At 39.2% G+C, this 24,212-nt stretch overlaps 1 protein-coding gene across 4 annotated transcripts in view; it reads left to right on the top strand.

Annotated features, from left to right (window-relative positions):
• THSD7B (thrombospondin type 1 domain containing 7B) overlaps nt 1-24,212 on the top strand; it is a 1,079,084-nt gene that overhangs the window by 187,020 nt on the left and 867,852 nt on the right. The gene's annotated exons all lie outside the window — the stretch shown is intronic.

Here is a 24,212-nt window from a genome sequence, read left to right as displayed (position 1 = left end):
TTTTTGATGATTGTTTCAATTTCCATACTGCTGATTGATCTATTTAGAATTTCCTGTTCTTCTTGATTCGGTCTAGGAAGGTTGTATTTTTCTAAGTACTGGTCCTTTTCTTCTAGGTTATTAAATTTGGTGTTGTATACTTTGTCATAGTGTTCTTGTATGATCTTTTGTATTTCTGTGATGTCAGTCATAATTTCCCCTCTTTCATCCCTGATTTTGTTTATTTGTGTCCTTTCTCTTTTTTCTTTAGTGAGTCTAGCTGGGCGTTTGTTAATTTTATTAACCTTTTCAAAGAACCAGCTCATTGTTGCATTTATTTTTTTTTTATTATTTTGTTTTTTTGTTTGTTTGTTTTCAATTCATTTATTTCTGCTCTAATTTTGATTATTTCTTTCCTTCTGCTGACTTTGGCTTCATTTGTTCTTTCTTTTTGAGTTTTTAAGATGAAGCATTAAGTTGTTTATTTGGGCTCATTCTTGTTTTCGAAGATAGCCCTGTAATGATTTGAACTTTCCTCTAATGACCTCTTTTGCCATGTTCCAAAAGTTTTGATATGTTGTGCTATTATTATCATTAATTTCTATATATCTCTTAATCTCTTTTTATTTCTTCTCTGACTCAGTTATTCTTCAATAGCATGTTGTTAAATCTCCATGTACTTTTGGTTCTTCCTGCTTTCTTTTTGCAGCTGATCTCTAGTTTCAAAGCGTTATGATCAGAGAGTACGGTTGGTATGATTTCAACCCTCTTATATTTGTTGAGGCCACCTCTGTATCCCAGTATGTGGTCAATTCTTGAGAATGTTCCATGTGCACTAGAGAAGAATGTATAAGCAGCTGTTTTGGGATGGAAGGCTCTGCCTGTGTTAATTGTGTCCAGTTGGTCTAAAGTGTCATTTAGGGATATTATTTCCTTATTGGTTTTCTGTTTGTATGATCTGTCCATATCTGACAGTGGGGTATTTAGGTCCCCTACTATGATGGTGTTTTGGTCTGTTTTTCTGGAGATTTTTTTCTTTCTTTCCGAGATGCCTTGTCACCTTGGTTGTTCATGGTGTTTAATAGACTATTTCTGTACCTGGGCATTAATGGAAATGTATTCTGTTGTTTTTTCAGAAAGACGATTTAATATATTAAGGTCTCTCTTTAGCTTGCTGCAAAGAAGGTGCTTTTATTTTGGTTTCCAGTAGGTGGCGTCTAAGCCTCTTGGCTCCCTGCTTTAAATAAAGCCTAAAGGTCTTTTTTATTTTCTCGTAGATATGTATTCACACCTGTTACTCTTAGTTTCAGTCCCTGTCAGTTTTAGCAACAGTTTTGGTAGTGTTTGCTCAGATTCCCCTGGGGCTCTGCAGTGTTCGGTCTCAGAGGATATGGGGGGAGGGGTTTTCTGGGTTGGGGGTTGGGAGTTGGGGGCTGGATCTCAGCCTCAGTTTTAGAACTGTTTCTCTGCTGTCCCATCCCACTTCTCTGCTTTCTGCCCTGATGACTGGGCCCTGCTGCCGGCTCTGCTGTCCCATCCCACTTCTCTGCTTTCTGCCCTGATGACTGGGCCCTGCTGCCGGGTGCTAGAAGTTCTGTCACTTCCAGGCAGGCTAATCACGGAAGTTGCCGCACCTTTACCCCTCCCCCTCCTCCTGCAAAGAGTTCTGGCGGCTGAGAGAGGCAGCTTCTTTATTTCTCCCAGTCCACCACCCAACACCTGGGGCTCTGAACTGTGGTAGCTCTTATGCACAGATCCCATGCTGGTGTGCAGTTTGGGTGTTTTTTTGCTGAGTTTTAGATGTTCAGCTTATTGTTATTTCAAGGGAAGAGATCTGAGGGTGTCTCACTCTGCCGTGTTTCCTTGTCATCCCCTGATTCTTTTCGTAATTGCATAATATTCCACAGTGTGCACGTGCCACTTTTGTGCATTTGTTCCTATCCTGGTGGTCATTTATTTTTTTCCTGGTATCTTTTTTTTGCCTGTCAAAATTATGATTTAGATGGTTACTTTCCTTGGTCCATGGTTATCATTTAGGAACCTGAAAACTGTGGAGACATAAAATTCATGCCTCTCCCTTTGCAAAGACAACATTGGGGAGCCTGGGCTTCATTCACTTTATTCCTGGTTGAGCCCCAACATCAACCATAAATGAGTGAAGCTGATGACTGGCCTGTGACACATTGGGAAGCCATGCCCCATCCATCATGGGCAGGTGTTCTTCAGTCCCGCAGGATGGTAGCTAGGTGGGAATGAAGGCCCAGCATTACCAATATTCTGTTTTTTCAAGAGAGGCTGGAAATCTGTGTTTTCTGTCAAAAAAAAAAATTCCCAATTATTTTAATGTTGAAAACTAATTTGATTTTTTGAAAGACACTGTGCAGGCTAAAAAAACCAAATCTCATGTCCACATCTGGTCCACTAACTGCCATTTGCAACCTCTAGTGCAGATATTTGTCATGATTGCAATTGCTGTCTTCCTGGGGTTTTGATCCCTGAATGACTAAGTGGCGAGGATCTGGTACACCTCTTTGGCCATGAGCATTGAACTTTGACCTACCTTTTCTGTAGTGAGGCTTGCTTCTTGCTAGGTTACAATTCTTTCTTGGAGAGAGCCCATGTTGTCATAGTATACACTGTCTCCATGTCCAATGCAGTCTGAGCCACCCTGGGTTCTCGGCATCTGTTCTCAGGAGAAGCAAGGCTAACACTGCTTGATGCCCCAGATTCTGCTGATCTCCATCTTCAGAAGTTATCTCCACTGTGCCTGGGGTGCCTCTGTAGGAGGGGGTGTTTACTGGTACTTGGTGGTTCAGCAGCTTGGAAGCTACAGGCCTCTTTGGAATCCGTTCATTTAGAGAGCATGTGGCTAATTTATTTACCTGATTTCCTTCCCAGGCAAAATGTTAGAACTGGAAGAGACATTGGAGGTCTCTGAATCCAACATTTTATTTCACAAGTAAGAAAAGCAAGACTTAGGAAAGGGAGGCAGCTTAGCAAAGGCTCTATAGCCAGTGCCGGGCAGTGGCAGCCCTCTTGCTTCCTGCGTTCCTTCCCGGGGTGTCTTACCACTGCCTCTAGAGCTGAATTTTATAGAAATCCCCTTTTCTGTTTTTACTTTTCAGCTTATTTATCTGGTTGTCCAAGTTTCTACATTCCATCTCTGGGAGGCAACACTTAAATACCATGTGTTAATTTGAATTTTTGCAAAGCTAATTAATCACCCCCACCCCACCAACACCTGAGTCTTTCAAAATGACAGCATTATTCTTCTTATTCAAGCATTAGTTTAAAGAGGAAGATTTTGGGGAATAGTTTAGAGGAAGATTTTGTGGTATTCTACCAGCTTATATACTAGAGAATATCAGGTTTGCAGATGCTACCTCAATAAATTAGATATTGGGCTGGTGAAGATTTTGAGGACACAACACCATGTGATAACTAGCAAGCATTCAGGGGTATTGGATTGATTGGCAGCTTGCCCTGTCAGCTGGAAATGTGTTGCACTATAGTTCCTATGGATACAGTTTGCTGGCTTTCTGCACCCACACCAGTCAGTGGCTCTTTGCTGAAGAAAGCAGTCAGATTGGGCAGCCTGAGAGGAATGCCATGTATTGGAACATGCTTTTATCCCGGTGCCCACTCTGCTGCCAGGATGCTGTCAGCACAGTCTGAGAAATGCTTTAGGAACTGCCCACCAGCTTGTTACCTGTGTCGGCCAAGGTCAGAACCCTCAGGAATCTGACCACTTGTTGGCAGTTGCAGGAGCAGAAGTGATGGCATGAGAAGAGATGCGTTGCTTGGAGAAGAAAGTGCTCTCAACAGAGAGTCTAGAGACCTGAATTGTGCTAATCCATTAACTTCTCTGAGCCTCAGTAGTTTTATCTGGAGCATAGGGGCCAAATTAAATAGCCTTTTCCATCCCTTAGAGATGATATTAAAACCAGTCGCATGTGTGTGCACACCCACACATCCATATGCATGGTGTGTGTCCTAAGGGTTAAATTGTGTCCTTCCAAAATTTACACATTAAAGTCCTAACTCCTAGTATCTCAGAATGTGATATTATTTGTAAATAGAGTTGTTGCAGATGAAATTAATTAACATGAGTTCATACTGGAGCAGGGTGGACCCCAATTTAATATGACTGATGTTTTCATAAAAGGGGAAAATTGGGCACAGATATGGACACAGGAAAAACACGATGCAAAGACTTTTATATTGCAACAAGCCTAGGAAGTAACAGAAGCTAGGAAAGAGACCTGTAATAGATTCTTTCCTAGTGCCTTTAGAGGGGGTGTGGCCCTTGAAGCCTTGACTTTGAACTTCTAACCTTGAGAACTGTGAGACAATAAATTTCTGTTGTTCAGGTTACCTAGTGTGTGGTACATTGGTATGGGAGCCCTAGAAAATAATACAATATGTGTGTGTGTGTATACACATACACACATGCACACATAATTACTTGAAATCTAAAGCTCAGTAGCAATCTCTACTATGTCTTGGTCCAGTACAAACTAGGTCATGGTAGTGTGGGGTTAATTGGTTCATAGTAGCAGGCTGAGCGGATGGTGAGGCTTAGATAGATGGATGGATACTAGAAAGTAAGATCCTTGAGGACAAGGACTATATTAGTTGTACTTGGCACTTTATTCTCAGCATCCGGCACAATATCCAATCTATTTTAGATGCTATTTGTGGAATGGATTAAATGTGACCAGAGAAATTAATATAATCAGGGTTACTTTTTTCTTAATTGATGTACAAATTTACACAGAGGCTCACCATTTTAAAGTGTACAATCTAGCTTTTTAAAGTGTATTTACTAAATATATATTCATATATATTCTCGCCGACACTTATTTTCTGTTTTTGTTTGTTTTGATAGTAGTGATCCTAATGGTTGTGAAGTTGTGAGGTGCTGTCTCATGGGTTTTGATTTGCATTTTCTGAGTGATTAGTGATGTTGAGCATCTTTTCATGCACTTATTGTCCGTTTGCTTATCTTCTTTGGAGAAAGGTTTATTTAAGTCCTTTTCTCATTTTTAACTTAAATTATTTGTTATTTTTGTTGCTTAGGAGTTTTATATATATATATACACATTATGGATATGAATGCTTTATCAGATTTATAATTTGTGAATATGTTCTCCCATTGCATAGGCTATATTTTCACTTTCTTGATAAAGGCCTTTGATGGACCAAAGTTTTAATTTTGATGAAGTCTTATCTGTTTTTTCTTTGTTTGTGCTTTTTGTGTCATATTCCAGGGTCATCGATCTTTATAACTGTGTTTCGTTCTAAAAATTGTATGATGTTAACTCTTACATTTAGGTCTTTGATCAATTTTGAGTTAATTTTTTGTATATAGTGTGAGGTACGAGGTCCAAAATCATTTTTTTTTTTTATGTGGCTATTTGGTTGTTCCTACACCACATTGGAAAATCAATCCTTTCCCATTGAATGGTTTGGCCTCCATGTCAAAATCAGTTGACTGCAGACACATGAATTTATTTCTGGACTCAAAGTACTATTTCATTTATCCGTATCTCTATCTTTTTGTTAGCACTACACTCTTGAATGCTGTAGCTTTATAGTAAGTTTTTAAATTGGGAAGTTTATGTCCTCCAACTTTTTTCTTCTTTTTTCAGTATTGTTTTGGCTGATGAGGCTTTCTTAACTAGCAAGGACAGCTAGGATTTGGTCAAGAATCTGAGTTCAACAAATTCATAGCAAGATAGCTGTGACCTTCAGAAATGAAGACCTTTTCTCTGCTGTTGATAATAGCTCTGACCTGAAAGAGAACCTGACCACACCAGAACAGTGGAGTTCTGCCTAATTGAGGTAGATAGTCGTTTTCATCATTTCCTTGGATTTATGTCATCACCTTAAAAATCAAAGCGATTATCTCACTTTAGTCTTCAAATCTGGATCTTAAGCAGGTAGAGAAAATGTGACCATTATATAGGTAGGGAAAGTAAGTGACAGAGTTAACAGACTTGTTTAGATTACAAAGTTAATTTGTGGCATAACATTTATAGAAGCAGCCCTTCTATCTCTCAATGTCCTATACTTCTTTGGTTAAAAAAGCATATTTTAAAAAATACATGAACACTAAGTGTTAGCTATAAAAATATTATAGATAAGGAGAAAGAGAAGGGAAAGTGGAGAAAGAGAAGGGAAAGAAGAAGAAGGAGAAGAAGAAAAATTATCCATAATACTATTACTGAGACAAGAGTCAGAAACTATGGGATTGCCTCTTGGACCATGAGCAGTGATATGCTGGTAAATGTTCAGAAAAAAGTAATGCCCTGATTTGTATTGTTTGCCAGTTTCTATTGTATAAATACTCCTACTATGGCCGATTTTGAACTAGCAATGTGATATCACTGAACATGGTTTTAGAAAGAAATATACAGAATCGGCTCTGTGAGCCAGTGACAGGACACCACTGAAAGGTATTCTAGTTCCTTGCTGCTCAAAATGTAGTTCATGAACCTTCAACACTGGTAGCATTTGAGAGCTTCTGAGACATCTAGGAACTCAGGCCCTACCCTGGCCTATGAGCCTCAGTGATTCCTGTTAACATTATTCCTCTAGAGCTGTGCTGTCCTATGTAGGAGCCAGTAGCCACATGTGGCTATTGAGCACTTGAAATGTGGCTGGTCTGAATTGAATACCCAGAGTGTGTCTTAGTTCAGGCTGCTGTAACAAATGATCACAGACTGAGTGGCTTAAACAACATTTATTTCTCACAATCTGGAATCTGAAAAGCCCAAGATCAAGGTGCTGGCAGATCTGGTGTTTGCTAAAAGCCTGCGTTCTGGTTTGTAGATAGCCACCTTCTCCTCATATCTTCAGATGACTAAAAGAGGAAGCTCTGACCTCTTTTCCTTTTCTTATAAGAAACTAGACCAGTCATGGAGACCTGACCCTCATGACCTCACTTATGCATCATCACCTCTCAAAGGCCTTGACTTCAAGTATCCCATTGGGAATTAGAGTTTCAATATATGAATTTTTTTTTGAGGGGGGAGGAGGGACGATAACCACATAGTCTATAACAGTATGGAAAAAAATGTAAAATTCCTATGTAATTTTATATTGACTGTGTATCAATATAATAATATATTGGGTTAAAAATATATTATTAAAAATAATTTCAACTGTTTCTTTTTTTTAATGTAGCAGTTAAAAATTTTAAAATTGTAATGTGGCACACATTATATTAGCACTACTCTAAAGCATGAGATCCCTATAACTCTGCCCTCCTTGTCCCCCAGGCCAACCTTTTTCTAAACCTCAACTTAAGTTGATCCAGGGATTCCTAATTATATAACCAGTTACCCACGACCACACTGCTGGTAATGGCCAAAGCTACTTCCTTCTTCATTTTTTACTATTGCTCTTGTGCCCTGCCTTTATGGACTCAGAAGATGTTAATAAGGTGAATAATGTTAATAAGATGAATAATTAGCTCCTTGCCACTGAAAGCTCGAGAACATTCTACCTCCAGAATGGAGGAGGATTCCAGAAATGAAGAACAACTTATATACCTTTTCTTAGATCTGCTGTCGTCCAGTAGGATTTTGGGCAGTGGTACACTGGGCTGAGCATCATTTCCAGGGCCCTCAGTGATCTCTCAGGGACTCATCCCTGAGTCAAAGGAAGAGTCACTAAATAACTCCTCTTCCTAATAAACAGCTTGAGAGTGGGTGCACTACTGCTCAGCACATTAACAACATTTACCGTCTAAGAGACAGAAAGCCTGTCTTGTTTGATGAGGAAGCCGTAAAGTGCTAGTGAATGGGGAGTAAATCCAGTCTTCTGTTTGCCTTCTAAAAACACACTGCCTCGTGCTGCAGCTCACCCTTCACTTGCACAAGTATATTTTTATTCTTTTGCATAAATAAAACACAAATTGAAGCCACACTCTTAACTTGCTCCTGGCACTGGGTTCAACAACCAAAAAATTAAAGTTAGTATTGTGTTTCCAATGATGAGGCCTGAACATTAGTATGAAACACTTAAAGTATTTGTAATATGAAAAAGGCTCTCAGCTAAGAAGTTACCAAAAAAAGAGGAATTTTTCCCCTCATTACCTGTGAGAAGACCTGCGATGTACCTCTTCTAGTCTTGGGAATAAAGTAAGACCACAAAACAGGCTGCTTCACCTTTGCTTCCCATGTGTTAGAGCCGAGCACTCTGAGGATAAGAATAAATAAATAATCAAACAGTCAAATTCAGTCAAACAGCTAGTTTTTAAAATTGACTCACAAGATCAGTGGCAAGTGCTAAACTGTGTTCTACAGTCATGTGAATATGGTAAATATTTGTAGACATAAAATTTTGTTGGTTTATTTCAGTCAGCCGTTTTCTTCTTTTTGACCCAGAGTATTTGAGGCAAAAGCTGCGTTGTTGACTATTAGTAAATCTGGTCTTTCTCTCTCTCTCTCTCTCTTTTTTCCCCTGAACTTCAATTTTACAGATGATATGTAGAGAAGATCAAGAATCAAGTATTTTTTAGAGATTTAGGAGGGTCTCGTGATGAGAAGGCATCTGGGTTGGCCAGTCCCATGGGCTGGGGCTGAGGTGGGGGTTGGTACCTAGAAACAAAACAAATAAGAGAACTATGGAAAGCTGCCAAGTTTAAGCTGAAGAAATGTGTTCAAAGTGGATGACCAAAGCCTGAAGCCCTTGAATCAAATACTGGGGACTGAAGTGTCACCTATGGGTCTCTGGCAATTGGGGCAAGAAAGGTGAAAGGAAGCTGTTAGGGTGAATGTCAGACCAAGGAGGTACACTCTTCTGGTGGGATTTATGCACCTCTGGTGGATGTGCCCCTGGATATCTTCAATTTATTTAAAGTACCTGGAATGTGTTTGACAGAGAATGCTGTCTGTTTAGTTTACCCTGATTCTTTCATTTTTATTTTATTTTATTTATTTTTTTACCCAAAGGCTAATATTTCTTTTAGGCCATGTCCCCTTTTATACAGATATTCTGCTAATCAGCATTATCTTCATGTCAGATATGTTATATACAGACAGCTTCAACATTGAGAATAACAGGCAATAAATAACACAGTATTCTAAAGATGGCAATAGGCATGGTCCCCAGAACCTAAGAAGATGACACAGAATTGACAGAAACCGCATCACCTCCTCCTGCCTATGGAAAAAGAAGCCTGGAAAATGGGAAGGATTTAAATTGTGGGTTGACTTAGGGGAGGCTCTTACCTTCTCTATTCTCCCAAGGAGCTTTTATTTCAAATCAAATGAGTGCACTATTTGTAGAGATTGGGGGTTGCATACAAGAAGGGGAGACTAGTACTTCACTCCCCACCTAGCTGGGTACATGTGGAGAATCCATGAGTCTGCTCCGAGCCACCTTTGGAGCAGAACAGGGCTACAGTGAGAAAAGACTCTGCAGCTTAATATATATATATATATATATATATATATATATATATATATATATAGAGAGAGAGAGAGAGAGAGAGAGAGAGAGAGAGAGAGAGAGAGAGAGAGAGAGAGAGAGAGAGAGAGAGAGAGAGAGAGTGAGTTAGTTAGTTTAAGGGCATGTGAGAAACAGGACCATGTCTCCTTATTGCCTGGAGGGTCCTTATTGCCTGGAAGTCTAGATGTCGTGGGGAGCAGCCCTAATGGTAAGATGAAGAGAGGGCACCTTGCCACTGCATTTGACAAAATAGGAAGAGGGAGTTTTCTGTGGGTCGAGTGTTTATTGCAGAAAGTACTAGGTTATTGCACCCTGTCAGACTATGGGACCAGGATAAGATACTATGGATGTACTATCTGGGTAGGAGTGGAGGGGAACATTTGAGAGGTTAGCCAAAAGGTGTATCACTCACTGTGAAAGGGAACTAAGAAGGGAGCCTCAAAGCACCCACTTCTGCAGCTCGTGGGAGAGCCAGCACTGAAACATCTCTGCTCATTGGGGGCCTGGAGAGCCAGTCTATAGGGAATCAAAGCAATGAATACAGTTTACTAAAGTGCTGGTTGCCTTTCCTCGAATCCCTTTCCTTCCTGTCCAGTGAGTCAGGAAAAGAAGAGAGAAGAGGTTGAAGAAGAGGGAAAAAACACACCATGCCCTCTTCACACTTCTGATTTTGATCCAAGGCTTGGGCTTGAGCAAATGCAGGTTGGAAGCTTTGAATTTACATGAGATTCACCTTTTTATTTACAATGGAATGTACTTTTAAAGTAAAAGGGAGTCAGTCCCAGAATAGGCTTGTTTTTTCATAACTAAAAGTGCCTAGAGAGGTATTGGTTTGTTTAAACTGAACTGTCATCAAAGAGTGATTTGGTTGATCAGAGAGAAGGCAAAGGGTAGGGAGAAAAATAAAACTGTTTCATGCTTGGACTCTGTTGAGACTTTCCAGAATGTTCAATAAACCAATTATACCTGTTAAGATAGTCCTTCCCAGAGTTTTCATATCATTGCACAATAGAAAATGATAATCCCATTTGCAAGGCAAACTTAGGCAAATAGACATGCCTACTTCTGCGTAGAGGTCACCAGCCATGACTGGTTGAGGGTTTTCAGCCATCCATCCCAGGCTCTGGCCCTAGGTGATGATGATCACACTTGTGGATTAGAACACTCTGTTTTACACCATATAAGCTCTGAGTGACCATGAAGAATTCCTTATCTCTCTTTCTTTCCCCACCTCATCTTTCTTTATGAGAAAATGGATAATTTTTATTCCCATATATGTATCCTTCTTAAAATCACATGGAAATGCCCAGGTTTAAATTCTCATCTGCTCATTAGTGTAGAAGCAGCAAAGAATAATGGAATAAATATCTGCTTGGGAGACAAAGTTCCAACATTGTTAATGGCCAAATACTTACCTTGGGCAGGATACTTGATCTATCTGGGCTTCTGTTTCCTCAATAGTCAAATGAGGGCATTGGGGAGGAAGTATTTAATAAATAGCAGCCGTCATCATCACTGTCATCACCACTCTCCAAGAATGATCTGTAAGGGGAAGGAGCAATAAATACCTGGTTCAATTAGTTCATCAGAATTTGATTAGATGGCTATTATGCATGGGACAGAAAAGACCATATGAAGCTCCTTTGAAGCATGAAAAGTAGGACATTTTGTACCCTAAGGCGAAGAACTCTCCAAAGTCCTCAGTGTCACTATCTAGGACAGATGATGTATGATCACAAGTCTCCCTGTGGCCTCTGAGACCTTTGCAGAGATGTTTGTTTACTCCATGCAGCAGTATATCCTGGCCATGCAGTGGGTGGCTACTAGATGGGGTCGATTCCCTGCTATTGCCTGTCCTCCTCAGAATGCCACAGCTCTGGTTTCTACAAGCATCCGAAGGAGGCAATAGATCTAGCAGAGTGCTCACCTTCATCTGATGCCTAAAATATTAAAAATGGGTTTGAGATATCCATGGCATATCAGTACTGTGTTTGATCAAATATCAAATTTTAGCTGCTATTTGCCCAAAGGTCTGGAAATTATTATCTGAGAAGAGAGTGGCATATGTGTCTGGTTGGTATAGGGTTCATTTTAGGGGCATTCACTTTTCTCAGTCAAGGAACTCATAGTCAAGAATCTGGGTAGAAAGAATTCTCGTCTTTTTTTTTTTTTTTTTTTTTTTTGTGAACTGACTTCCATCAGTCAATTAATATGTGCAAGTAATTTATTCATTGTCTCCTGTCTTCTTCCTTTCTTTTATCCCACCATTTGGTGTGCATTCCTTCGAAAGCAGAGTTTTGAGAATATGCCTTGAGTGGTGGTGCTTTTTTTTTCTTTTTTGGGGGGATACGATCCTAGGAAAAGGAGTGAGGAAACTGGGAGAGTGAGAAAGGAAAAGAGTAAAGTCAGTATAAGGGTGCATTATCAAGCTCATTGCTATAAGAAATGGGAACTTAATTGCTTCAGATTTCCTGATGAGCACGTAGATGAGAGACTGGAACCTTTATTCACCACCTTCCTTTCCTCACTGATGGTTATCCCCAATGTCATTATCTCTCCTGCACTTATGGGCTTCATGCATGCACCAGTTTGGTGAGTTTCTAGGATTCTGGAGAAAACCCCGAAGTGGGATACGAGCCCTGGGAGCTAGCTGTCCATCCAACTAGAACTGTAACTAGATGTGAGCTGGAAAATGTGACTAAAGTATGAGAGGCATTTGCTTATTCTTAAAAGGATATATGGTGGATTGCAAACATGCATATGTTAACATACATTTCAATATATGTATTCAAATGACTTAAAAATAGTCAGTAGCAAAATTATTATAAGAACTGATGTCATTTAATCCTATACCCTTCTTAAATGTGAGACTCAAATAAAAACCTCTGAAATTTGAAACAGTTAATGTGAAAAGGGAATCATTATAAAGTTCAAACTTTACAATGACTAAAAGACAAAAATGAACAAGTTGTTCAGTAGAAACATAATTATTTCTGATACTGACATCAAAGAGAAATTTTTCCTGTGGATCCTCACCAAGGATGAGGGAATTCAATAAATCATATCCCAGTCAAAATCTTTAGTATAAAATTTGGTGTGAGTTTTGTAAAACTGTTTCTTGTTTTAAATACAGGCAAGTGGCTTCCCAGAAGCATAATTAGTAATAGCAAAACTGAGGTGGGACAGGAGATATCGATAAGATAGACTCCATTGGTGGCTTTCTGATGGTCCCCATTAATAAATGGTTTCAGAGACTAGAGGAATGAGCCAATGACATTTAGAGTTAGTCTTGCTCTGAGTCTCTTATTATACCTCTTTCTTTTCTCAACTGTCTCTCATTCCCATGTCCTTTTATTAGAATAGCAGAAAGAGCACAGGCTCTGAAGTGAAATTTAACTGTGAAAACTCATAGCCTATTCATTAGTTGCTGGTAGGAAGAAAAATTTATGAACTCATATTTGCTACTTATTAGCTGTATTGACTCGTTCTGATGATAAAAGTAGCATATTTTCTTTCAGGAACATTTAAAAACTATGTAAGAAATTTGAAAAACATTTGCAATTTAACTATCCATATAAAGAAATGATGGCTAAACTATTAGCATAACAGCCTTTTCATAAATTTCTTTCTAGTTTTGTGGGTACGTACAGTTTTTTTTTTTTACTATATTGTATATACTCTTTCTGATTATTTACTTATCATTATATTATGAATATTTTCTCATGCTAATGAATATGTACTAATTTAATTACTTTTAATGGATGCATTATTATCCATCAAATAATGCATTTGTTAATCATACATGATTACTTGATATTTCAATTGCTTCCAGTTTTGGATTATTGTAATTAAAGACATGATAAATATCATTGTACATAACTCTTTGGGTTTTTCATCCAAATGTTTCTTGAGAATCAGCCCTCAGATTTGGAGTTGCTGAGATAAATGGTGTGAAAATTACAAGGCTTTGGTACAGTTTGCCAAATTGCCTTTTTAAAATGTTGTATCCACTTACTCCCCCATCAGCAGTGTATCAATCAGCATGCTTGTCTCACTTAACTTAGGTATCATGACTCTCTCTATATATACACACACACAAACACACGCACGCACGCACGCACATACACATATTATGTATCAATGCTATAGGCTGACTTGGTCTAAGTTAGGGACCACCCAGGGAAATTACAGAAAGGTATTACAGAAAGGAAATTTAATCCAGACATTGTTTGCATAGGTGATGGATAAGCTGAGAAGCTAAACGGAATCCTATGGACTAATTGTTTCCCTCCAAAATTCACATGATGAAGCCCTAACCCCCAATGTGATAACATTTGGAGATGGGGCCTTTGGGAGGTAATTGGATTTGGATGAGGTCATCAGGTTGGGGCCCTCATGATGGGATTTTTGCCCTTATAAGAAGAGACATTAGAGAGCCCTTTCCCTCTTCTCTTCTCTCCCTCTTCCTCTCCACTCTCCCCCATTTCCCTCTCTCCTTCTTCACACACTGAGGAGAGGGAAGTCCATGTGAGCATACAGCAGGAAGACAGCCCTCTGCAAGCCAGGAAGAGGCTTTCACCAGGAGCTAAATTAGCCAATGGGATTTCTTATCCTCTAGAATGCGAGAAATAAATTTTTATTGTTTAAGCTATCTGGTCTATGGTGTTTTGTTATGGCAGCTCGAGCTAAGACATAGGCTAACTCAGAGATTACAACTCCTGGAACCCACTACTCTCCCTATCCTAGAAGGACAAAAGAAGACAGAAGCATTATCAGCAGGGCTTGGGGTCATTTAAAGAGGTTGGAACCATGGCAGCCTGTTCTTTGGGAGCTGAAACGACAAAGGAGATGCACCCTGAGCAAGAGAAAATTGGGGAGAAATACCCTGACCTTTACCCTCTCTCCTGACCCAGTCTTCCATTAGGACCTCTCACTGGCAGAACAATGTGAAGCCCGCTGATGTGGGGACATGGGAAAGCCGCAGGGCTGTGGACTGTGTGACACAGAGCAGAGCAGGGAAGGGCAGGGATGGACTTGCAGTTAAGTAGATTAGATCCAGGAATGCATGAGATTCTTTGAAAAGCTCTGCTTTTTCTGTGGGTGGCGCATGCTCTTCAAGGTGAGGGAGGGCACAGTGCCAGCACAAGCTACTACATAGATGCTTGACCCCTGTCCTGTAGATGGGGTTTGCAACCCATGCTTTAACTGATGTGCCCACTTTTGATGGCAATGGAGGGCAGGTGAGGGAATTTTAACAGTGGAGACAGTATAGGGAAAGGTATGGGGGCTGGAATGGTATGCCACTAAAGTCAATTTCTATACTTTTTCTTAGGTAATCTGGTCCTGTAATGTAATTTCTAAAAGACATAGCCCTTGACCCTTAATATTTCATATTACAACCCAGAGAGTGAATAGGTTTCAAAGTGTCTCTGTGTGTTGTGGTGCGATCAAATCTAAGACCCACGGAGCCAATTGAGATGAATTGTGAGCCTTTATTAGCCTGCCGGTGACTAACTCTCTACCACACAGGGTTAGAAGAGATCAGCCCCGAGCCTCTAGAGGGAATAGCTTAAAAAGCCCCAAAACGCCTCTAGAGGGAATAGCTTAAAAAGCCCCAAAACCCCCTCTAGCGAGTAAGCAAGTTTACAGAAGCAGAAGCTGGCCATTAACACATCTTTACACAGGATAACTACACCCTTAACATTAGCATATCTTTGCACAGAATATCTCCTAGAACTACACCCTGTTTAACATTAAACAATGGAAGCAGAAGTTGGCCCTTTGAAAATTTTCCACCCTTACATGTGTATCTTCTGTTGTGTGAAAATGTTTCATGTGTGTCTGGAGTGGACTAAATTAGTCAATATGAGATTCATTCTTTGTAAATCACTACAGCTGTTTAGTGAGCAAGCAGGTGCATAATCACCCTTGGTCCGGGATCCCATTACTGACGCTAGTGCTCGTGTTTGTGAGCCCACTCCACCTAGCCAGACATCTCTTTGTGCCCACCACAGGGACCCTAGCAGATATTTAACCATATAGAGAGATAATGAGGCTGTTTGAGAATATTCACAAAGCCAAGGGCCATGACAAGGTTAGTCAATGTTTCAAGGACGGGCTGGTGAGACCCTAACTACAGGGTTTGGAGGGGTTTTTTTTTTTGTCTGTCTTATGGCAAGGGCTGTGCCCTACACGAGTGGGGGCTGGTGCAGGGGCGTGTCTTCCTGGAGGAGGAGTGCACTGCCTTCTGAGTTAGACAAGGTGCGGTGTGGTGGCCACGAGGTAAGCCTGCTTGCTCCTATAGTGCCTGGACTATAAAAATCCTATCCTTATTTTAGAGTCCTCTCATTGAAGTCAAGCTATTCTGTTTGAATGTTTTCAAATGGAGAGAGAAGTGGGCATTTTTGTGGTGCTGTGGACTTCCAGCTTAACCTTTCTCATCAGGTGGTTCTGTGCTCCATTTTCATATCCCATTTGGGTATCTTGTGTTTTCATTTAATTTTACTTGTTTGTCTCTATTTGGGATAGTCTCTTGTTTTAGGGTGGCCTGGTTTAGCTTGAGGAGAGCAGGGTGCGGGGACAATTTATTTTGACAGGCAATGATTGTAGGAGCCACACAGATGCCCCTAGGGCAGGGTGGACCCGGGAGTCTATTAAGAAGACCAGGAGAGTGGCCATATAAAGGGGGCACTCACTCTCAGCCTGAGTTAATTACAGGCAGTGGGAACTCGGGCCCTTGGGTTGCCAGCTTTGATTTTTTTTTTCAAGAAAACTTGGAAACTCTGTAAAATGTTTAAATATGGGAAGTTATTTCTAAAATATTTAAAACATTGTATGGGCTATAAAATCCACTTCTATGGGCAGAATCTGGTCCAGTGGCCAATAGCTTGCCATTTTGGACTTGTGGTGTGATTTCTGAGCCAAGTACTGGGCTGTGGGCAACACCAAGGTGATATGTGATCCTGGCCCTGAAGGGACTTCGGTGGAGAAATGAAACTGCAAAAACCCAACTCTGTCAGGAAGGAGGCAGAGTAAGCCGAAGTTATACTGTAGTGAGAGATTCCAGGAAGTGCTGTGGCTGCCTCAACAGAAGAGATTTTTATGAAGGTATTTCTTTTTACAGTACTAGCATGCAATATTAATTCCACTTTAAATAATTGAACCTCGAAATATAGGAAAACATATTTAATCTGTTTGTGGGGTCTATGGTATGTGGCTGGCTTAAGGTGAGACTGCTTTAATAATGAGGCCTTTTCATACTTCACTAAATAAATCCCCTTGAGGAAAGGATTTATACTTTACTGATTTCCGTTCTCAAGTGTTACAGTGAAATTCCTGTGTAAGTAGTGAAATAGGAATTTTAAAGATTCGCTTTCCTAGGCAGGATGACTAATGAGAGAGGTAATCCCTTAAGATGCACCCACATGCTTAGCAGCCCAGCCATTCCAGAACTCTCCAAATATGAAGCTTGGCAGGTAGCAGCAGAGCCAGACCAAAGAGACCATCTAGGGCAGAGCTTTGCTTGGGGCTAGATCCAGCTGGGCCAGATTAAGGGAGAGAAACTAGAAGCCAGCAGGACACCTGAGTCAGGATCTGGTGATTATCTCATTATCCCGGGAGCCCCTACAGCACTGGGCTCCCACTCTTCCAAGGCTCTTTCCATACTATACTACAGTTACTAGTACATTTTCCCTCTAGCAGGCCATGGGGATCTTGGGGTAGGGCCAATGTCTTCATATTCTAGTAGCTAGCAGATGGCTGGTGTGACGAGACATATTGAATGTCAGTTGAATGAATGAATAAATAATAAATCGAATAAAAACATAGGTCTACAGTATCAGGGGGTTTAGCAAGAGGTTGTGGTACTGGCTGACAGGTTAGTGGAGTCTGGTGATAGGCAGTTTGGAGCTGGTAATGTGTGGAGACGGGGGCTTGTGGATAGAGGGTGAAGTGAAGGGCAGGCCCGGGGGTTTGGGCTGATATTGGATCATCAAGGCAGGATGCAGAGAGGAGGAAATTTAGTTAGTGGGAGAGAGAAACAGAACACAGCTTCAGGGCAGCAGAGAGCAAGGGGTAAGAATGGATGCTCTGTGTTCAAAGAAATTCGAGTTTAAATCTCTGTTCTACCTTTTCCTAGCTGGGTGACTGGGCAATAGACTTGACCTCTCTGTGCCACAGTGTCCCTACATTTTAAGTGGGGGTATAACTGTTAGAAAGATCAAATGAGATGTTGTGTGTGAAGCACTTAGCACCTGGCAGAGAATTAGTAATGAATATATGGATAGGACTTAATTTAGTAACAAGATACTTGATGCTGAGATTTTTGAGCAGCAACCAAGTGGGGCATTTTTCAAACCATATATCTCCTCGCCTTCACCTCAAACAGGTTGTTAGGAATAAATATTATATTTCAAAAGCTTCCTAGGAGATTTTGATAACTCTCAGTATGCCCTCTCCCTCAGTTCACTTGCATTTTTATTTTCTTAAATCACCCCCACAAAACCAGAGTAGGTCTCATCTTGTTAGGAGATTTGACTACAGGTGAGGTAAAGTAGCCCCTGATTGTGTGGACTTAAAAGGATATTGGGCAGGGAGGTCTGATATATCTTTGAGACACAGCACACACAGTGCCTGGAGTCCACAATGCTTTTAGGGACCTATGGAAATGTTAATTCTTTTAAAATCAGAAGGAAGAAAATGAACTTTCAGAGTGAAAAAAAGTTTTAACATAGAGTGTTAATTATCATTATACTGATGTAATCATAAAAAGACTTTTAAATAAATGTGTGTGTATGTATATATTATATGTGTGTGTGTGTGTGTGTGTGTGTGTGTGTGTGTGTGTGTGTGTGTCTGTGTGTCTATCTATCTATCTCCCTGGGAACAGGGATCCCAGCAAGTCATTACTCTAGCAGTTCTCTAAGGAATTTGGGAAGCATAAAGAAAGTAATAAAATGCAGATTCCTGGGCCACATTCCAGAAAGTCAGATGCAGCCTGTGGAAGGATCGAGAATCTAGATTTTTAACAGAGACCCAGCTCATTCTGAAGTGGGCTGAAAAAGCATTGAAACACCTGGGCCTCACTCTTAGTTGTGGTTTTTATCTGGCGATATGATTGGGGGTGGGGGGCTGGGAGAAAGTCTGCCGTCAAAACTGGCAAATCTATCCAAGCATTGGTCAACCTAGCCAAAAGTGAGATCAATCCAGCAAACAAGGCTGTCTGATTCTGTAGTCCAAAAAGCTGCTGGATTGATCAATTTTTTTTCACTTGCTACATCACTTAAGTATTTTATGCCTGTAAAGAGGTGTTTGAAACAGCTTTTCCTTAATCTAAAGTCTTATGCTGTTGCAAAATGTTACTTTGTGTTCAAAACCCAGCTTCAAAATGTTATGAAATCATTACATGGAACTTCTGCATTTAACATGGCATTACACAGGTGGCTGATTTTGCTCTACTCTCCACAAATAAGCAGATTTCTTTAATTAAATATACGATTTTCTTTAATTATAGCAGTTAGTTTAAAAGGTGATAACTAAATAAAATTTTACCCTGCAAAATTTATAGAGTAAAAGCAACATTAAAATAACATTAACGTGGTAGGACAGAGTCAGTGAAGGAGCAAATAGGCAGAAAATTGACAAATCCCTCACCTTAACGACTTGCAGCCACTTGGTTGGGAGAGGCGCAATTCTTATCTGCATTTCTTTGCGTTGGCGATTCTTTCCAATAGAATCCAATATTCTTTTAATACTCTTGTTTCATCTCTTATTATTATTGCATGAATGATTCCCTTTATTTTCATGGTTTTGCAGAAGAGTTTATCAGTGGGGCTTGAGGGTGACCCATTTGGGATTGAAGGTAATTTCTATGAATTGGTTCTGAAGCCAAAATCTGCATCAGAAATTTCTCACCTTAACAATTCTAACATTCGCTTTTTATGAAAAATTATTGTAATGTTTCTTTCACCACTCAAAAACGTTTCATAGATAATATAACTACCTACTTATATTCATAAAAAAATCAATAGAATGCCTTACCTGAAATAAAGAGAAAAATATAAGAGATAAGTAATTTATAATAAATATGTAGTTCAAAATGTAATGCTTAGCAGGACTATATTAGAATACATAATGAAGTTGTAAGGTACTTACCCCTTTACAAAGGATTGCATGGAATGCAAAATCCTATTGGTGTGTTCTTTTGGTAACTCAGATACCCAATTGGCATTGCTTTTATTCATATTCATATTATTATTATTTTAAAAAAATACTTTTTTTTTGAGCAATGTAAATTCATAGCATAGTTGAGAGGGAGGTACAGAGATTTCTTATATACTTTGTACACTACACACGCACAGCCTCTCCCATTGTTAACATCCCCCACTACAATGGTACACTTGTTACAATTGTTGAACCTACATGGACACATCATTATCACCCAAAGTCCATAGTTTACATTAGGGTTCACTCTTAATAGTGTATTTAGGTTTGAACAAGTGTATAATGACACATATAAATCTTTACGGAGTATTTTCACTGCGCTAAAATCTTCTGTGCTCTGCTTATTCATGCCTTCCCCACACCAATTTCACCCCTGGCAACCACTGATCTTTTTACTGTTTCCATAGTTTTGCTTTAAAATGGGAACCATACAGTATGTCACCTTTTCAGACTGCCTTCTTTTCTGAATAATGAGCATTTAAGTTTCCTCCACGTCTTTTCATGACACCATAGCTCATTTCATTTTAGTGTTGAATAGATTACATTAGATGCAGCACAACTTATATATCCGTTCATCTAGTGAAGGACATCTTGGTTGCTCTCAAGTTTTGGCAATTATAAATAAAGCTGCTGTAAACAAGTATGTGCAGGTTGTTGTGTGAACATAAAATTTCAACCCTTTTTGGCAAATTCCCAAGGAGCATGATTGCTGGATCATATAATAAGAGTATGTTTACTTTTGTAACTGTCAAACTGTATTCCATGGTAGCTAGGCTATTTTACATTCCCACCAGCAATGTATGAGAGTTACTGTCACTCCACATCATCATCAGCATTTGGTATTGTCAGTGTTCTGGATTTTGGCCATTCCAATGGATGCAAAGTGGTATCTTGTTTTAATCTGCATTTCCTTGGTGACATATGATGTGAAGCATCTTTTCATATATTTATTTGACATCTGTATATCTTCTTTGATGAAGTATCATTAAGATCTTTGGCCCATTTTTAAATTGGGCTGTTTTTGTATTGTTGAGTTTAAGGTTTTTGCATATCTTGGTTAACAGTCCTTTATCAGATGTATCTTTTGAGAGAGTGTATTCTCTCTTGTCTCTTCTTATAAGGGCATTAATCCTAGGCTGAGGACCCCACCCACATGAACTCATCTAAATCTAATTACCTCCCAAAGGCCAGGTAATTGCTGATTGGAGGTAGCAAATAGCAATTGTGGGTTAGGACTTCAACATAGGAGTGTTTTGGGGGGCATCATTCAGTTCATAGCAAAGGACTTCTGATAAAGTTCCAAAGGACTTCTGATAGTTGTATTCCTGAAAATGCAGTGTATATCAAAAATGATGCAGAAGTGCCTGTGTTTCTATAAGAAACAGAATTAGGTTCTAGGTTCAGGCAATTTTAAGCAATATTTTACCTTAATGAATGAGAGGATTGTTCATTATCATATAGAAAAATCAAGAAACCACCCTTGATTTCTCTGCTCACTAATTGCCAGTAGCATCATAAATGACATAGGTTTTCAAAACTCTCTCCATTAAGAATCAATGTAATATATTTTAAAAACAGAACACATTGTCAGCATAGAACAGAAAAGGGAACAGAGAAGGTGGTAAACTAGCATTTCTTGAATTCCAGGGTACAGATCACAAACTTAGAGATTGAGGTTTTGTTGTCAAAAACCATTTTTAAAAACTCAGTTTGAATGCCAGTCCACCACAATTTTCACCACTTTTTTTTATTGCCTTCCATTTACTCTTCTTCACTTATTCTTGTTACCTCCTAGTCTCCTAAAGACAGGTAAGTTGTTTTTGCTGGTTTGTGGTGACTCAGATGCTTGATATCCATCCATTCATTTAATCCTTGTAACTATTCATCCAAGTAGTTCTTTGCACTCCATTTTACAAATGAAGAAACCAGAGCTCAAAGAGATTAAGTAATTTGTCCAATATCACACGGCTTGTAAGTGGCATAGTTAAGGTCTATTAAACCTGTATTTGTTTGAATGCAATAATCTCTGCTCTTTCTACAACATGTTCCCTTTTTATTCATCCTACATCTGGCTGTGAAGATGCTTTTCTTCTGAGTTGGTCTTGGGGAAACACCCTTCATGCAAGCCTTGAAAGTGGTATCCTACTTTCTAACGCTGATATCTGGAACAAATGAGTGGTGGTCCTGGACAGGTGGCACATGATCACAGGTTTGATGGTTTTGAGGGAGACCCGAAAACATTGAACTTGCATTGTGTTTCTTCCCTGCTGAGTTTATCCACTCCTGCTAAGCAGCCCAATAGCATCTATAAAGATTTTTCTTCACAGCATGCCCCTGTAAATGAGCAGTTTATCAAATAAAATCTGCCAACAAAGAGCGTGAACACATGCCGTATTGACAGCTCCTCACTGAGTATCTGTTCCTTCTGGGGATCCTGGTGAGACAAAACCACCTCTTATTAATAATTGCATTTGCTAAGGGTCTTATGGCTTAAGAGGCTTTGGATAAACTTGGGTTTGCAGTTCACTTGAACAATCCCAGTCTTCTGTTTCCATCCTAAGGAGTACCTCCTTGAAATTCAGTGAGACTATAAAACATGATAAACAACCCATTTCCATGGGGTTTTCTGTAATTATCTCTGGGAAATAAATATCATAGATATGAGGAGGCAGTGTTATAGGATAAACAGGGTAAAATCTATTTGTCTTGGTACTTGGGACAATAATAACTGTAAAATGTATTTGTCAAGCACTTAAGCAGTACTACAAGGATACTAGAATGACTATGTTTGTACTTTGTGTTCCGGGCATAGCTGGCTGAATCAGGGATGGACATCTGACCCAATTTGAATTTATTCTGGGAACTTGGACTTGTGACTATAAATGGATAGCCCTTAATTCTTTATTCTTAAACTCAGAAGATATTTGGGGGAGGTATAATAGAGAGGGTATCTTCCACATGAGGGGAGAGACATAAAGAGTGAGTCCAGAGTCCAAGAAAAGCAGAGGTGGGCGCCCTTGCAGCTTGCGAGAGAAAGGAACTCTGTGAAGTACTGCCTTGTTTCCTGAAAGTGTTTCAGTTGTCGATTTTAGTATCATGGGAGTCCCAAATGAACGTTGAGCTTTTAGAATTAAGTAAAATCACCAATATTTAAAATAAATTCCCTTTTTTACCTTAATCTGAGTAACTTTTTTCTATGTTCAAGCAAACAATTCCTGGCTAAAACAACTAGATTCTTTAAATATATCATTTCTTTGAATTCTTTCAACAACTCTTAGAAGTGGGTACTGTAATTTGTTTTACAAATGAAGAAACAGACTCAGAGCTATTAAATAAGTTCCTGAAGACCACACAGAAATTCCGTGTGTATTGTTTTTCAACTTCTGTCACCAAACATATTTCTAAAATTCATCTTATGGTCATGCACATGGGGATATTTCATCCAATTTTACTGTGTTAAAGCATTCCTTAGGATGAATATATTACATGTTATTAATTTGATCTTTTGTCAGTGAACATTTAGATATTTTCAGGTTTTTTCCCCAATTATAAACAGTGATGATTTGAATATTTAGTATTTGTGCCTTGGGGTACAAGCATAAGAGATTCTCTAGGGTGTTAACCTAGAGTCAAATTTGCAGGGTTGTGGAATATATGCCTCTTCAACTTTACATTAAACTGTTATCCAAATAACAGCAAATACAATAAACTTTTATTCAAAGTTGCTATACAATTTATACTCTCACCAACAGTCTATGAGTTCTTATTCACATTCTTGCCAAGTCTTGGTATTATTTGGTTTTAATATTTCTGCCAATTTGGTGGGTTTGAATTGGTATGCCAGCTTATACTCTACCCATTTTCCTATTAGCATGTTTGTCTTTTTGATGTATAAGAGCTCTTTTACATTTTTTGGATATATGTGTTACCAAATTTCTTCTAGTTTGTGGCTTATATTTATTTTTCTTCCTATTGTGTCTTAGCAAATAGAAATTTAAAGCTTTATTATAGTCAAATTTATCAATATCTTTCTTTTGGTTTATGTGTAGACATTTTTTACTCCTCTTTAGACAAAAAAAATATTCTTCCATATAATTTTCTAAAACTTTTATTTCAGTTTTGCTTTTCATATTTAATTGGTTCATATTGAACTTGTTTTTGCATATAGTGTAAAGTAGCATCCAATTCTAATTTTTCTGTATTATAACCAGATGTCTGGGATTATTTATTATCCTTTCCTTACTTATTTGAAATGTCTCGCATATCATATATCAAGTTTCCATGCATTTGCAGTTCTCTTTCTAAATTTCGAAGATTTCATTGGTCAGTTCCTCTTTCTCTCATATACATCTCTCTCTCTCTCTCTCTCTCTCTCTCTCTCTCTCTCTCTCTCTCTCACACACACACACACACACACACACACACACACACACACACACACACACAAGTTTATATTGCCATGAAATCCAGTAGGAGAAATTTCCTAACCTTTATGAATGTTGAGGCACAGAGTGGCTAAACTGTTCCCCAACCCTAATTCCACTTTTCCCTAG

The sequence above is a fragment of the Rousettus aegyptiacus genome, unplaced genomic scaffold (genome assembly GCF_014176215.1).
Source record: "Rousettus aegyptiacus isolate mRouAeg1 unplaced genomic scaffold, mRouAeg1.p scaffold_m13_p_2, whole genome shotgun sequence".
In the NCBI taxonomy this organism is placed as follows: Eukaryota; Metazoa; Chordata; class Mammalia; order Chiroptera; family Pteropodidae; genus Rousettus; species Rousettus aegyptiacus.
This window is presented reverse-complemented; position numbering and strand designations above follow the sequence as displayed.